Here is a 12,963-nt window from a genome sequence, read left to right on the forward strand (position 1 = left end):
CTGGATCTGGATATATTTGTAGACTAACATTTTCATAGTTAAATTTTTTTAAATAAGAATATTCATCCTAATTTAAATATAAAATTAATTTTGATATGAATTTTGGATTGGATTGGATTATATTTTTTAATTCTGGATATGAATTTTGGATTGTATTGAATCGGATTGGATTATATTTGTTAATTCCGGGTATTAATTTTTGAATCGATTGGATTATATTTTTAACTTTGGATTGATTATATTTTCCTTAAAAGTGGTAGCTATAAGAAGAGTTAAAGGAAATGAATAAAATGAGATATATCTAGAGATAAAAAAAATCTCAAATGGATTTTATAAAATAGATTTAATTAGTTTAATAAAAAAAATTTTTAACACAAAATATCACATCAATATATTCGTATATGAGTTTGTTCTTTTTTTTGAAAGGAGATAAGTTACCCAAAAAAATTGAAGTTTTTTTTTTTCTCATTTCAATAAAAAGTTATTAATTAAAATACAATCAAATATTTAATTAAGTAGACGACAATGAGAATTTAAATCACTAAAGATTTTTCTTAATTGAAAAAAATTATGACATCATAGAAGAAAAAGATAAATATGGAAATAAAGAAGAAATAAAATAGAGAGAAATAATTAAAACAAATTTTATTTTGTCCAACATAAAATAATATTGTTGAAGATATTAAAATTATTGCAATTTTTTTTTAACGAAAATTCACTAACTTATGAATTTTTGCATGACCACAATTTATGTTTGTGAATTAAGAATAAACAGTTTCATCTTGAGATGAGGACCATATTCAGTATTTAGTTTTAAATAGGGGTGGGGGTAGCTCATTCTTCATGTCCTTCACAAAATTAAATAGGTTGTGGTAAACATGGTCTGCGTATAAAAGGTGAAACTAACAGGCTTAACCTTAACTCTATGGAGTTATTGCAAAGGATCAAGAAAAAAGTAGCGGAAAACCTCACTTCACCAATCCTATCCTTCTCTTCCTTGAGTTTCAGCTAAGAACTAGACTTGTTGAGAAAGATATTTATAAAATTTGCCCTGTCAATCACATGAATAATTTCTGTCCAGTGCTATAATTACTCAAAGATATTATAACACTCTGCCTATCACTGTGCTAAATTGATTAGGAAACTCTATTTATTTGGGTCTTTGGCCACTTTAAACTTAAATTAATTTACACTATTTAACATTTCTTGAGATTTGTGATTTTGATCTATTTTTATTTTTATTTATTTTATTTTTATTTTATTTTATTTTAAAATATTTCATTTTATTTTAAAAATATTTCAAAAGAAAAATTTAGAAAAAAATCATAAAATGGCGAAATGGGAGAAAGCTAGCTCGCGGGAAAACTGTTTGGCTATGCCGGTGTTGAGCACTACGCAAGTGTGCATGTGCGCACAGTTGCTGCAAGACGTGCGCACAGTGCACACGGCGTGGGGTCAGGACCTGCATGTGCGTTTTGTCGCGCAGGTGGGCCATCCGTTTGTCATAACGCGCATGGACTAGTGCTGTACACTGTGCGCGCGCCGTTCGTGCAGCATGCCTATGTGAACAGGCCTTGTGTGCCTGGGGCTTGCGCGCGGGCTAGCCCCTGTGTGCACAACAGCAAGCCTGTGCACATGCAGCGTGATGGTCAGGCATTGCCACCTCGGGTAGTGCACCGCCATTGCCTTGGGCAGCGCACCACCGTCGCCGTTGGAGGAAATTTTCCTCCTTCGTTTTTCGTGCCAAAAATATTTTTCTCCTCTCTCTTCACCAGATTTTGCCACTTGGCGTGAATTCAACGTTTGTAAAATTCTATAAATTTCCCTTCCCCTTCCCTTCCTCTCCACCCTTCCATTTCTTCCATTTTTTAAGATTTAAATAGAGGGGGAGAGAGAGAGAGAGAGATATTAAAATAGTGAGAGAAGAAGAGGAATAAAGGAAAACAGAGGAGAAGAAGACATTAAAGTTTCGGTAAGGAATTTAGTATTACTTTCGACATCTTAAGGAGTATTTTTAGATAAGTAAATTTAATATGATTGTTATTTTGTCTTTTTTGCATGCCTCTGTGTTCAAATGAGTCGAATTGTTTTTATTTTTAAGCATGCTACGTGAATTACTGACACTTGATGACTTTGCATGTAATATATGTAATATGTAGTCTATAAAAATAAAAATAAAAAAAAAGAAAAAGAAAAAAGTGGAATGAAGCCTATATGGTCCGAAATATATCTATATTGATATGTATACTGCATCAAGTGTCTCGTTAAGCTTTTTATCTCTGAGCAGTATTTGTTCTCCTTGCCCTTCGGGGTATTTATTTTTCCCTCTCCTATATGGTTTAGAAAGACGTAAGAGGACCACTCTCAGTGGATGACAGCATACCCTCTGACAAGAGTGGTATCACACTATCTATAGGCGTCACTTGTTGCTAAGTAATATCGTGGACGACCTGGATCCATTTTTATATGATGTTTGAATCATATTAGCAGATACAATGATTAGTACAAGTTTTTATTTGAAAGAAATTAAGTTGAATTGTTAGTACTTATTTTTGTTACTTAAAATATGCGGGTGACTGAGAATTCTGATTTAGATAATCAAAATATATTAGTTGAATTAATTTTTGTATTTGGATTGAAAAATCATTTTATTTGAAAAGTTTAAATCTAAGGAATTATTAGTTATTAAATTTTTAATGGTGTCTTTTGGTTAAATTTAAGCTTTGTTCTAGGTTTATGGAATTTTTTTATAAATACGCGCATTCTAATTTGTCCAACTCTAAGATAGGGGTGTCAATAATTAGTGGGACTAGAGCATATGTCAGGTCATTAACTTCGTTTGGTATGATCTTGCATCTTGTAGATCTTTGCATTATCATATTTAATTGTGTAATGTGTGGCCTTAATAAGGACATTAAGAATTTGAGTATGAAGATTGTGATACCATATATATCACGTTAGAAAAATATATAATTGTTTCATAGAAAAACTTAAACCATACACTACCAATAACTTGATATTAATTTTTTTTATGGCTAGTGTGTTATAAATCCAAAAGTTTGTTGGGCTACCTTGGATCTGGAGCGCTACAAGGACATTATCGTGAATGGGTCCAAAGTTAAAATAAGTTCCATATAAACTATAAGTTATATGAATTAGATTATGTCAAGAAAAATTCTTGATTGTTACTTCAATTAAGGGTGGATACGAAGGACTTATTATTAATGGTTTCTCACATCATAGTTCACCATGAAATACATGGAAGGGTTTGATGGGATTAATCCTATTTTCATAATAATAAAATTTTCATATTGACATATAAGTGAAAATTGGATTTAAATGAAAATATAATCTTATTAGGACAAAATTTTAGTGGTGTATTTTGGTTAAGTTAAGATTTGTTTTATGTTTATGGAATTTTTCTATAAATATACATATTGTAATTTGTCCAACTCTAAGTTAGGGGTATCAAAAAATTAGTGGGACCAGAGCATGTATCAGGTCAATGACTTTGTTTGGTATGATTTTGCTTCTTGTAGATATTTGAATTATTATATGTGATTGTGTACTGTGTGCCCTTAATAAGAACATTAGGAATTTGAGTATCAAGATTGTGATACCATAAATACCATGTTAGAAAAATATGTAATTCTTTCATATAAAAACTCAAATCATACACTACCAATAACTTGATATTTATTTTTTTAGAGCTAGTGTGTTTTGGGTCTGAAAGTTTGTTGGGCTACCTTGGATCTGCAACACTACAAGGACATTATCATAAATAGGTCTAAAGTTAAAATAAGTTCTCATATAAACTATATGTTATATGAATTACATTATGTCAAGAAAAATTCTTGATTGTTACTTTAATAAAGGGTGGATATGGAGGACTTATTATTAATGCTTTCTCACAGCATAGTTCAACATGTAATACATAGGAGGCTTTGATGAGACTAATCTTATTTTCACAATAATAAAATTTTCATATTGACATATAAGTCAAAATTGAATTTAAATAAAAATATAATCTTATTAGAATAACTTTTTATTTGCATAAGATACCATAGAGGTCAGTGTGACTAATACATTTAAAACCTTAATTCCCTGCTCCATTGCAAAGTGCACCTTTGATACATGCTGAAGGTTTATATCCATTAGTAGAAGCTCCACCGTTACTGCATCGGCATATACAATCAACACATTGAAAGATACCATGCTAGCACCTAAGATCTCTACAATCCTTATCGCTTGAACATACTCCCTCAATCCTTAATATAACAACTGCATACAAAAAGTCAGTGATATTTGCAAGTCATTGAAATAATATATAATCTTATAAACTTAACCCATTTTTGCTTTCATACGTCTACAATTGAAACCTAAGCATGAATTATTGAGAAAACAAATAACCAATCTTCATTTTACTTAATTTAAAGATTGATACCCATATGAAGAAATGATTAGCAAAGCCACCAAGACGTCGCCTTCAAAGAAGTCTTGCCCATATCTAATTATTTCGAAAACTAATTAAAACTATTAGATCTATATTGTTGTTATGTTTGAATTAAGCTCAAAATGGATTTATTTATAGACCTAGAATTTTATATTTAGAAGATGTCACATAAGAATATTTAATCTAATTGAAACATAAATTTAATTTTGGATATGAGATTTTAGATTGGATTCCATTTTTTTCCCTGAGTGGTAATTAGAAGAAGAAATAAAGGATATGAATATAATAAGGTATACTTAGATATAAAAAAATATCTCTTGGATTTTGACCTAGAATTTTATACTTCAAAGTGTTATATAAAATTAAAACATTAAATTTAATTTTGGATATGAATATTAGATTGGATTGCATCTTTTTTATATGATTGATAATTAGAAGAAGAAATAAAGAATATGAATAAAATTAGGTACACTTAGACATAGAAAAATATCTCCTAGAGTTTGAGCTAGAATTTTATACTTTGAAGGTATTATATAAAATTAAAATATAAATTTAATTTTGGATATGAGATTTTAGATTGGATTGCATGTTTTTTTTTCCTATAAGTGGTAATTAGATGAAGAAATAAAGGATATGAATAAAATAAGATATACTTAAATATAGAATAATATATCGTGAATTTTGACCTAGAATTTTATACTTAAAATGTGCTATATAAGAATGTTTAATTTAATTGAAACATAAATTTAATTTTGGATATAGGATTTTAGATTAGATTGCCTTTTTTTTTTCTTATGAGTGGTAATTAGAAGAAGAAATAAAAGATATGATAAAATAAGATATATTTGGATACAAAAAAATATCTCCTGGATATTGATCTAGAATTTTATACTTAGAAGATGTTATATAAAATTTAAACATAAATTTAATTTTGGGTATGAGATTTTAGATTGGATTGCATTTTTTTTCCTATGAGTGGTAATTAGAAGATAAAATGAAGGATATGAATAAAATAGGAAATCCTTAGATGTAGAAAAATATCTCAACAGCTAATATTCATTTCATTACCAAAATATATTTACATTAATGAATTAAAAACAAACAATTTCATCTTTATTTTATGATAATCATCAATAAAGTTTCTAATAAGAGAGGGTTGCTTGTTTTCTCTATCACGAACCATACTCCATCTTATAAGATAATGATTGGAGCATATTTACTTAAATCACATAGACTCAATTTAAGCAAAATAACTTAACTTTATTAATCATAATAGAGTCGTAGAAGCGCTACATCGCTTAAATGTAAAACATAAACATATATATGATCTTACTTACATTAATAAACAAAAGCATGAGACAGTAGTCTTAATCTTAGAGCCTAGTTTCAAAATTTTTCTCCGTATCACTACTTACTCTGCAGTGGTATCTTTGATATCTGGAGTGTGATAGGAAGGTGAGATAAAATATCTCAATAAATGATATTATAAAATCACAGTATAGTACATACAATATATAGTTTCTTTACACACAGTAAAACATATATCATATAATATTTCTAAAATAGATATACAAATCAGAAGATGAATGCACAGAATAGAAAAAAGATTCACAATCGCTTCATTGAATACTTCATAATAATTATGGATGATTAATTAGTTACTATACATTATGCGTAGGCACACATACTTATCACTGATTCCATATATACCCAAACACGGAATGGTATATATGAGTTCCTTGAAACACTGTTACCCTCCAAATATAAAACAGTTAGGACATAGAAATTAGATTGTTTTTCCATACACCTAAACACAGAATAGTTATGTATAGGTAGACATTTATTACTTCACCAATACACTCAAACACGAAACGGTTATGTATGGCCACATTGAAGTCTACCATAATGCAAGTGTTTTCGGAACAACTCCTTTTCATAATGAGTTATGCACACACATCAAAATTACATTTCGAAAACAAAAAGAATAATAATACTTATGTCAAAGTAAAACTTTAACAAATACTTACTTAGTAAATATGAAAGAAAAATCGAACACTTCTACATTTTTAAACAGAAAACAGGTAAAATACTTTAAAATTACGTAGGCTAATGAATCCATAATATCCACTTACCTTATGTTATTCACAGTCATAATCTTAATTTCAGTAGAGTTCTGATTTTATTTATGATTTTTTCTCTCAAAAATCTAGCAGAATTTCGGGATGATTTTTGGTCATTTTCTTGACTCAAAAATTCCAACACAATACTCAAAAACTTATCTCAAAAATTAAAGAGAAATCAAATTTTAAAACTTAAGAAAAGACTTATCTTTCTAACAGTTTATAACCTTCTTTTGAGTGTGAGCCTTCCTCCTCTTATCTTTCTCTTCCTTTACTCTCACAAATTTAGTAGAGTTTTCTCAATTTTTTTTTTTAAAATCTGTCTCAGTACTCTCAAAAATCACACACTTCATACACTTTTCCTCACCTTTATGTTTCTCACTATTTTCTCTCATCCGAAATATCTCTTCCTCCTTTCTCTCATCTCCTATTTATAGGAGTGGGGAGCCACAAGAGAAAGGTTGCAACCATTCCGTCATATCATTTCATATAAAAGTTGACACATTTCATCATGTCACTTCATCTAAAAGATTATCACTTTTCATATACTGCTTTAGCTAAAACGTCTTTTCACATGCCACTTCATATAAAAGGTTATCACTTTTCGTATACCACTTCATCTAAAAGTTGTCACTTTTCATTATGTTACTTCATTTAGGAGTTACCACTTTTCACATGTCATTTCATCTAAAAGTTGTCACTTTCTGTTATATCACTTCATCTAAAAGTTATCACTTTTTATTATATCACTTCATCTAAAAGGTTCTCACCTTTTTCCATGCATCTTCAAGCTTATTTTAGCTCCTTCATCCTTTTCCATCCTTTTTTTTCCTTTGCCTCTAAACTATGTCCTTAATCTTATTATATATTTTTAAACACATATAAAGGCTAAATTAAACATATCAAACATAAAAAATTAACTCGGGCATATTTTCGAGCTATCACATCCTCTTCTCCTTAAAAAAAGAAATTTGGTCCTCCAAATTAGACTTACTACTGATCATAAATAAATTTGGGTATTTGGCCTTCATTTCCTCTTCTAGCTCCCATGTGGCTTCTTCAGTCGAATGATGCTACCATAATACCTTTACTAAAGAGATTATCTTGGATCGTAATATACTTTCTTTATGATCCTCTCTCTGCACAGGAAGCTCAATGTAGGATAGGTTATCTTGAAGTGCAAGGGGTTTATATCAGAGTACATGCGATGGATCTAGGTGATATTTCTTCAGTATCGACAAATAAAAGATATTGTGTATGTTGGCTGACTCAGGTGGCAATGCTAAATGGTAGACGATAGCTCCATCTAGGACTGAGTTTTTCTTTCCTCCCAAATTTCATGATCCCTTTAACTAGTGAGATTTTCAAAAATACATGGTTGTCTACTTCGAATTCTAAATCTCTTCTCTGATTTTTGACATAAATTTTATGCCTACTTTGAGTTGTTAGAAGATGTTTTCTGATCAATTTCACCTTCTCTGTAGTTCCTTCCACTAATTCAAGTCTAACCAGTTTTCATTCTCCAACTTCTTCCCAACAAAAAGGTGATCTGTAGGGTCTCCCATACAAAGCCTCATAGGGTGCCATTTGAATGTTAGATTGATAGCTATTGTTATACGCAAACCCAATTAAAGGCAAATGATCGTCCTAATTACCTCTCAACTCAATGATGTAGGCTCGTAGCATATCTTCTAGAATTTGGATTATCCGTTCTAATTGACCATCCATCTGAGGATGGAGAGCCGTACTTAAGGATAACTTGGTCCCTATAGCACTATGTAAACTTGTCCAAAATCTTGAAGTAAAATGGAGATCTCGACTGGAGATGATTAATACTAGAATTCTATACAATCTCACAATCTCTTTGATATAGAGTTTGGCAAGCTTATCCAATGGGTCATTTACTCTGATGGCTAAGAAATGAGCAGACTTAGTTAGTCTATCAATGATAACCCAAATGGCATCATGCTAGGATCTTGTTTTAGGTAGAGCCATCACGAAATCTATGGTAATATGTTTCCATTTCCATTATGCTACCGACGTGGGTTGAAGTAGTCCTACATGCCTCTAACATTCAGCCTTCACTTGCTGGCAAGAGAGATATTTGGAAAAAAACTCTGTTATATCCTTATTCATCCCACTCCATCAATATTTTGTCCTCAATTTCTGATAAATCTTAGTGTTGCCAAGGTGCATAGCAAATCTAGGGCATTACACTTCTTCTAATATCTCATTTTCCATATTGTCATTATTTGGCACAAAAGCTCTATTTTTAAACTTCAATATACCATCTTTTGATAGTCTGAATTCTGGCCTAAGTCCCTTACTAACATCTTCCATAATCAACTTCAAGGTAATATCAAACTGTTGAGCTTCTCTAATCTTCTGCACCAAAATAGGTTGTTATTTTATATTGGCTAGGTATCCTCCTGATCTCTTATGTCAGACATTCAGGTTAAACTTCTGGAACTCCTTTACGAATCACCATTTTGAGATTATCATGTAGACAAGAGTGCAAGTACTTTTCCTACTAAGTGCATCTGCAACCATGTTGCCTTTTTTTGGATAGTACAGGATCTTGCAATCATAATCCTTAAGTAAATCCATCCATCTTTTTTGGAGCATATTAGTTCTTTCTGCGAGAATAAATACTTCAAACTCTTATGGCATGTGTGAATCTCAAAACTTTCACCATATAGATAATGGCATCAGATCTTTAAGGCAAAAACTATGACAGCTAGCTCTAAGTCAAGGGTAGGATAATTATGTTCATGATTCTTTAATTGTCTAGAACCATATGTTATCACTTTTTTGTGTTCCATTAACACGTATCTCAATCATCCTTTTGAAGCATCACTGTAGATAGAGAATCCGCCAGTACCGTTAGGAATACTAAATACTAGGGCTATTGTCAACTGCTTCTTCAGTTTCTAAAAACGTTGTTGACACTTATCATTCCACTCGAACTTTGTGACATTTCTAGTGAGCTGAGTTGGTGGAGTAGCAATCTTTGAAAAACTTTCAATAAACTTCTTGAAATATTTAGCTAGACCGAAGAAACTTCGAACATCAATTTTAATTTTAGGCCTTTTTCAATTTACTACCACTTCTACCTTAGTTGGATCTATTGATATCCTGTCCTTTAAAACTATATGTCTGAGGAAGGCAACCTCTTTTAACCAAAATTCACACTTCTTAAAACAAATGCATAAATTAAAAAACAGATTCACAATTGTTTCATTGTATACTTCATCACTATTATGGAGGATCAATCAGTTACCATATATTATGTGTAGACACACATACTTATCATTGATTTTTCATATACCTCGACATGAAGTGACATACATTAGTACCTTAAAATACTACTACCGCCCCGAACACAAAACAGTTAGGGTACTCAGATCAAATTATTTCCCCATACTCCCGAACATAGAACAGTTATGTATGGCTATACACTTATCATAGAACAATTACGTATGGCTTCACAATTATCATTTTGTCAATACACTCGAACACAGAATGATTAAGTATGGCCAAATTGAAGCCTACTATAGTCTAGGTATTTTCAAAATAACTCCTTTCTATAATAAGTGATGCACATATATCAAAATCATATTTCAAAAACAAAAAGTAAAATAATACTTATATCAAAGTAAAACTTTAACAAGTACTTACTTAGAAAATATGAAGACAAATTGAACATTTTCACATTTTTATATTGAATACATGTAAAATACTTCAAAATTACGTAGGCTAATGAATCCAAAATATCCATTTCCCTTAGATCCTTAGCAATTGTAATTTTAATTTCGGCAGAGTTCTAGCTTTATTTATGGCTTTTTCCTCTCAAATATCTAGTAGACTTTCGGGATGATTTTTGATCACTTTTTAGACTAAAAAATATCTAACACAATATTCAAAAACTAATCCTAAAAATTAAAGAGAAACTGAACTTTAAAATTTAAGAAAATACTTACTTTTCTAATAGTTTATAACCTTCTTTTGACAGTGAGCCTTCCTCCTCTTATCTTCCTTTCCTTTGCTCTCACGAATTTAGCAGAGTTTCTCAAAAGTTTTTATCTAAAAGCTCATAATACTCTCAAAAATCACACACTTCGTACTCGTTCTTTCCTCACCTTTATGTTTTTCACTATTTTCTCTCATCCAAAATGTCTCTTCTTCCCTTCTTCCATTTCCTATTTATAGGAGTGGAGAGCCACGAGAGAAAGGTTGCCATTATTTTATCATACCAATTAATCTAAAATTTGATACTTTTCATCATGTCACTTCATTTAAAATGTCACCACTTTTTACATGCTGCTTTATCTAAAAGGTCTTTTCACATGCCACTTCATCTAAAATGTTACCACTTTTCATACACAACTTCATCTAAAAGTTGCCACTTTCCGTTGTGTCACTTCATTTAAAAGTTGTCATTTTTCGTTATCTCACATCATCTAAAAGTTACCACTATTCATTATACCACTTCATCTGAAAGATTCCCAACTTTTTCCATGACTCTTCATGCTTATTCTAGCTCTATCATCTTTATCCATTCTTTTTTTTTGTTTGACTCTAAACTATGCCCTTAACCATATTATATATTACCAAACACATATAAAGGCTAAATTAAATATATCAACTATTAGAGATTAACTCGGGGTATTTTCTCACTCTTCACAAAAATTTAAAAGGATTGTCTCGAATGATGGTTGGTGTATAAAAAGTGAAGATAATGGGCTCACCCCATTCTGTAAAGCTGCAAAAATCGATTGAGCCAAAAGGGTTAAAAAATATTACTTGACTTACATTATAAGTATCGTTTCAAGCTTCCGAATTTATCTTTCTAAATAAAAATATTCTTACACTTATGACATAAAGTATCACTTTATCCTTCCAAAAAATCATAAAAGCCTAATTTTTCTGTTGCTGTAAGTCCACTACCCACTAAAATTTCTAAGGCCCTAACTTTATTTAAAGTTATGGTCATTAACCTTTTAACCCATTTGAAAAACCCAAGCCCAATTTCATTTTGAAAATAAATTTTATTGTAATTAGATCGTTAGCTTTCCTTCATCTTTTGGACGGTCGTAACTTTTGATTCTTAGCCGATGGCACAATTTTTCACTAGTGGTTGCAACTTCCTTCATATTTCGAGGTCGCACTCTCACCTTCAGCTTTCCTTCATTATCAGCTCGTCCTCATTTTGCTTTTTTTCACTTCTTCACCATCGCGCCCCAAAGGTTTATTCACTTTCCTTATCCCGTCATCTATTTACTTTTCTCACATAGATTTGTTCTGCGATCGTGAAAAGATACATAGGTAAAGGAAATTAGGGCTTTTGTAACGACCCGAACCCTCATATGGATTCCTAACCGCATACACACTATAAAATGATGGAAGAACCTAACAACATAGCCTCACACAGTAATTTAAAATAGAAATTGCATCCCTTGTCTCTCTAGATTAAATATTTAAAATCCGTGAGGTTTGTCTTACATTCGAAATAAATACTTATAATAAACAAAATAAATAGATTTACTAGGATTCCTCTTCACTATTGAGGAGCATAATCTTGGGTGTTTTGATCTCAAAAAATGAATAATAAAAAGGGTGAACTAGCGAGCTCAGTAGGTGAGTAAGCACCATCAAATAATAAAATAACCTCATCTAAGTTTGTATAAAACATAAAACATCCGAGGGGAGATATTTTCAAGTACTTTTTATTCTTTTCTTAAACATACGTGATGTCAAGATTTTACTTAAAAGTTAGATCTACTTTGTCATCTTATTCATGAATTCATTACAATCTATTTCAAATTTTTCCCCTAACCAACAATTCTACTTAACTTCTCCCTATCCCTATGGTTTCGACACATTCTAATTCCTCACTAATTTCTTGTTTACATTATTCATATATTATGTTCCATTCTTCACTCATTTTGACACAACATGTCACTACATTATATTGCAATTATTCTTATCATTTGAACTTTAAGGGCATAAACACTTCACTGATTATTACATCTCAACTATGTTCTATACCATATTCTTTGTACTTAGTTCTAGGTTCACTTTTATCCATTTTTTGTCTTATTACCAAATTTTTTCATCGCCCGATGTCGTTTTCGCCCCCATCAATAAGGGCACTAAGAATCTCCTCTACCACGTGGATATATCACATCACTTCATCACTTTCGCTTTCCCAATGTACTTAAGCACAAAACAATTATGCATTAAGCATCATTTATCACTTTCTATATACACTTGAACATGGAATGGATATGTAAGAGACTTCCCAACCACATCTGGCTGAGGCTATATCCACAGGTAGGGTTCATCACACTTCACTTACCAAACTGGCTATGCGCACACACTTCCCTCCTT

Source organism: Carica papaya, chromosome 9 (genome assembly GCF_054855325.1).
Source record: "Carica papaya isolate Zhongbai chromosome 9, ASM5485532v1, whole genome shotgun sequence".
NCBI classification, from domain to species: Eukaryota; Viridiplantae; Streptophyta; class Magnoliopsida; order Brassicales; family Caricaceae; genus Carica; species Carica papaya.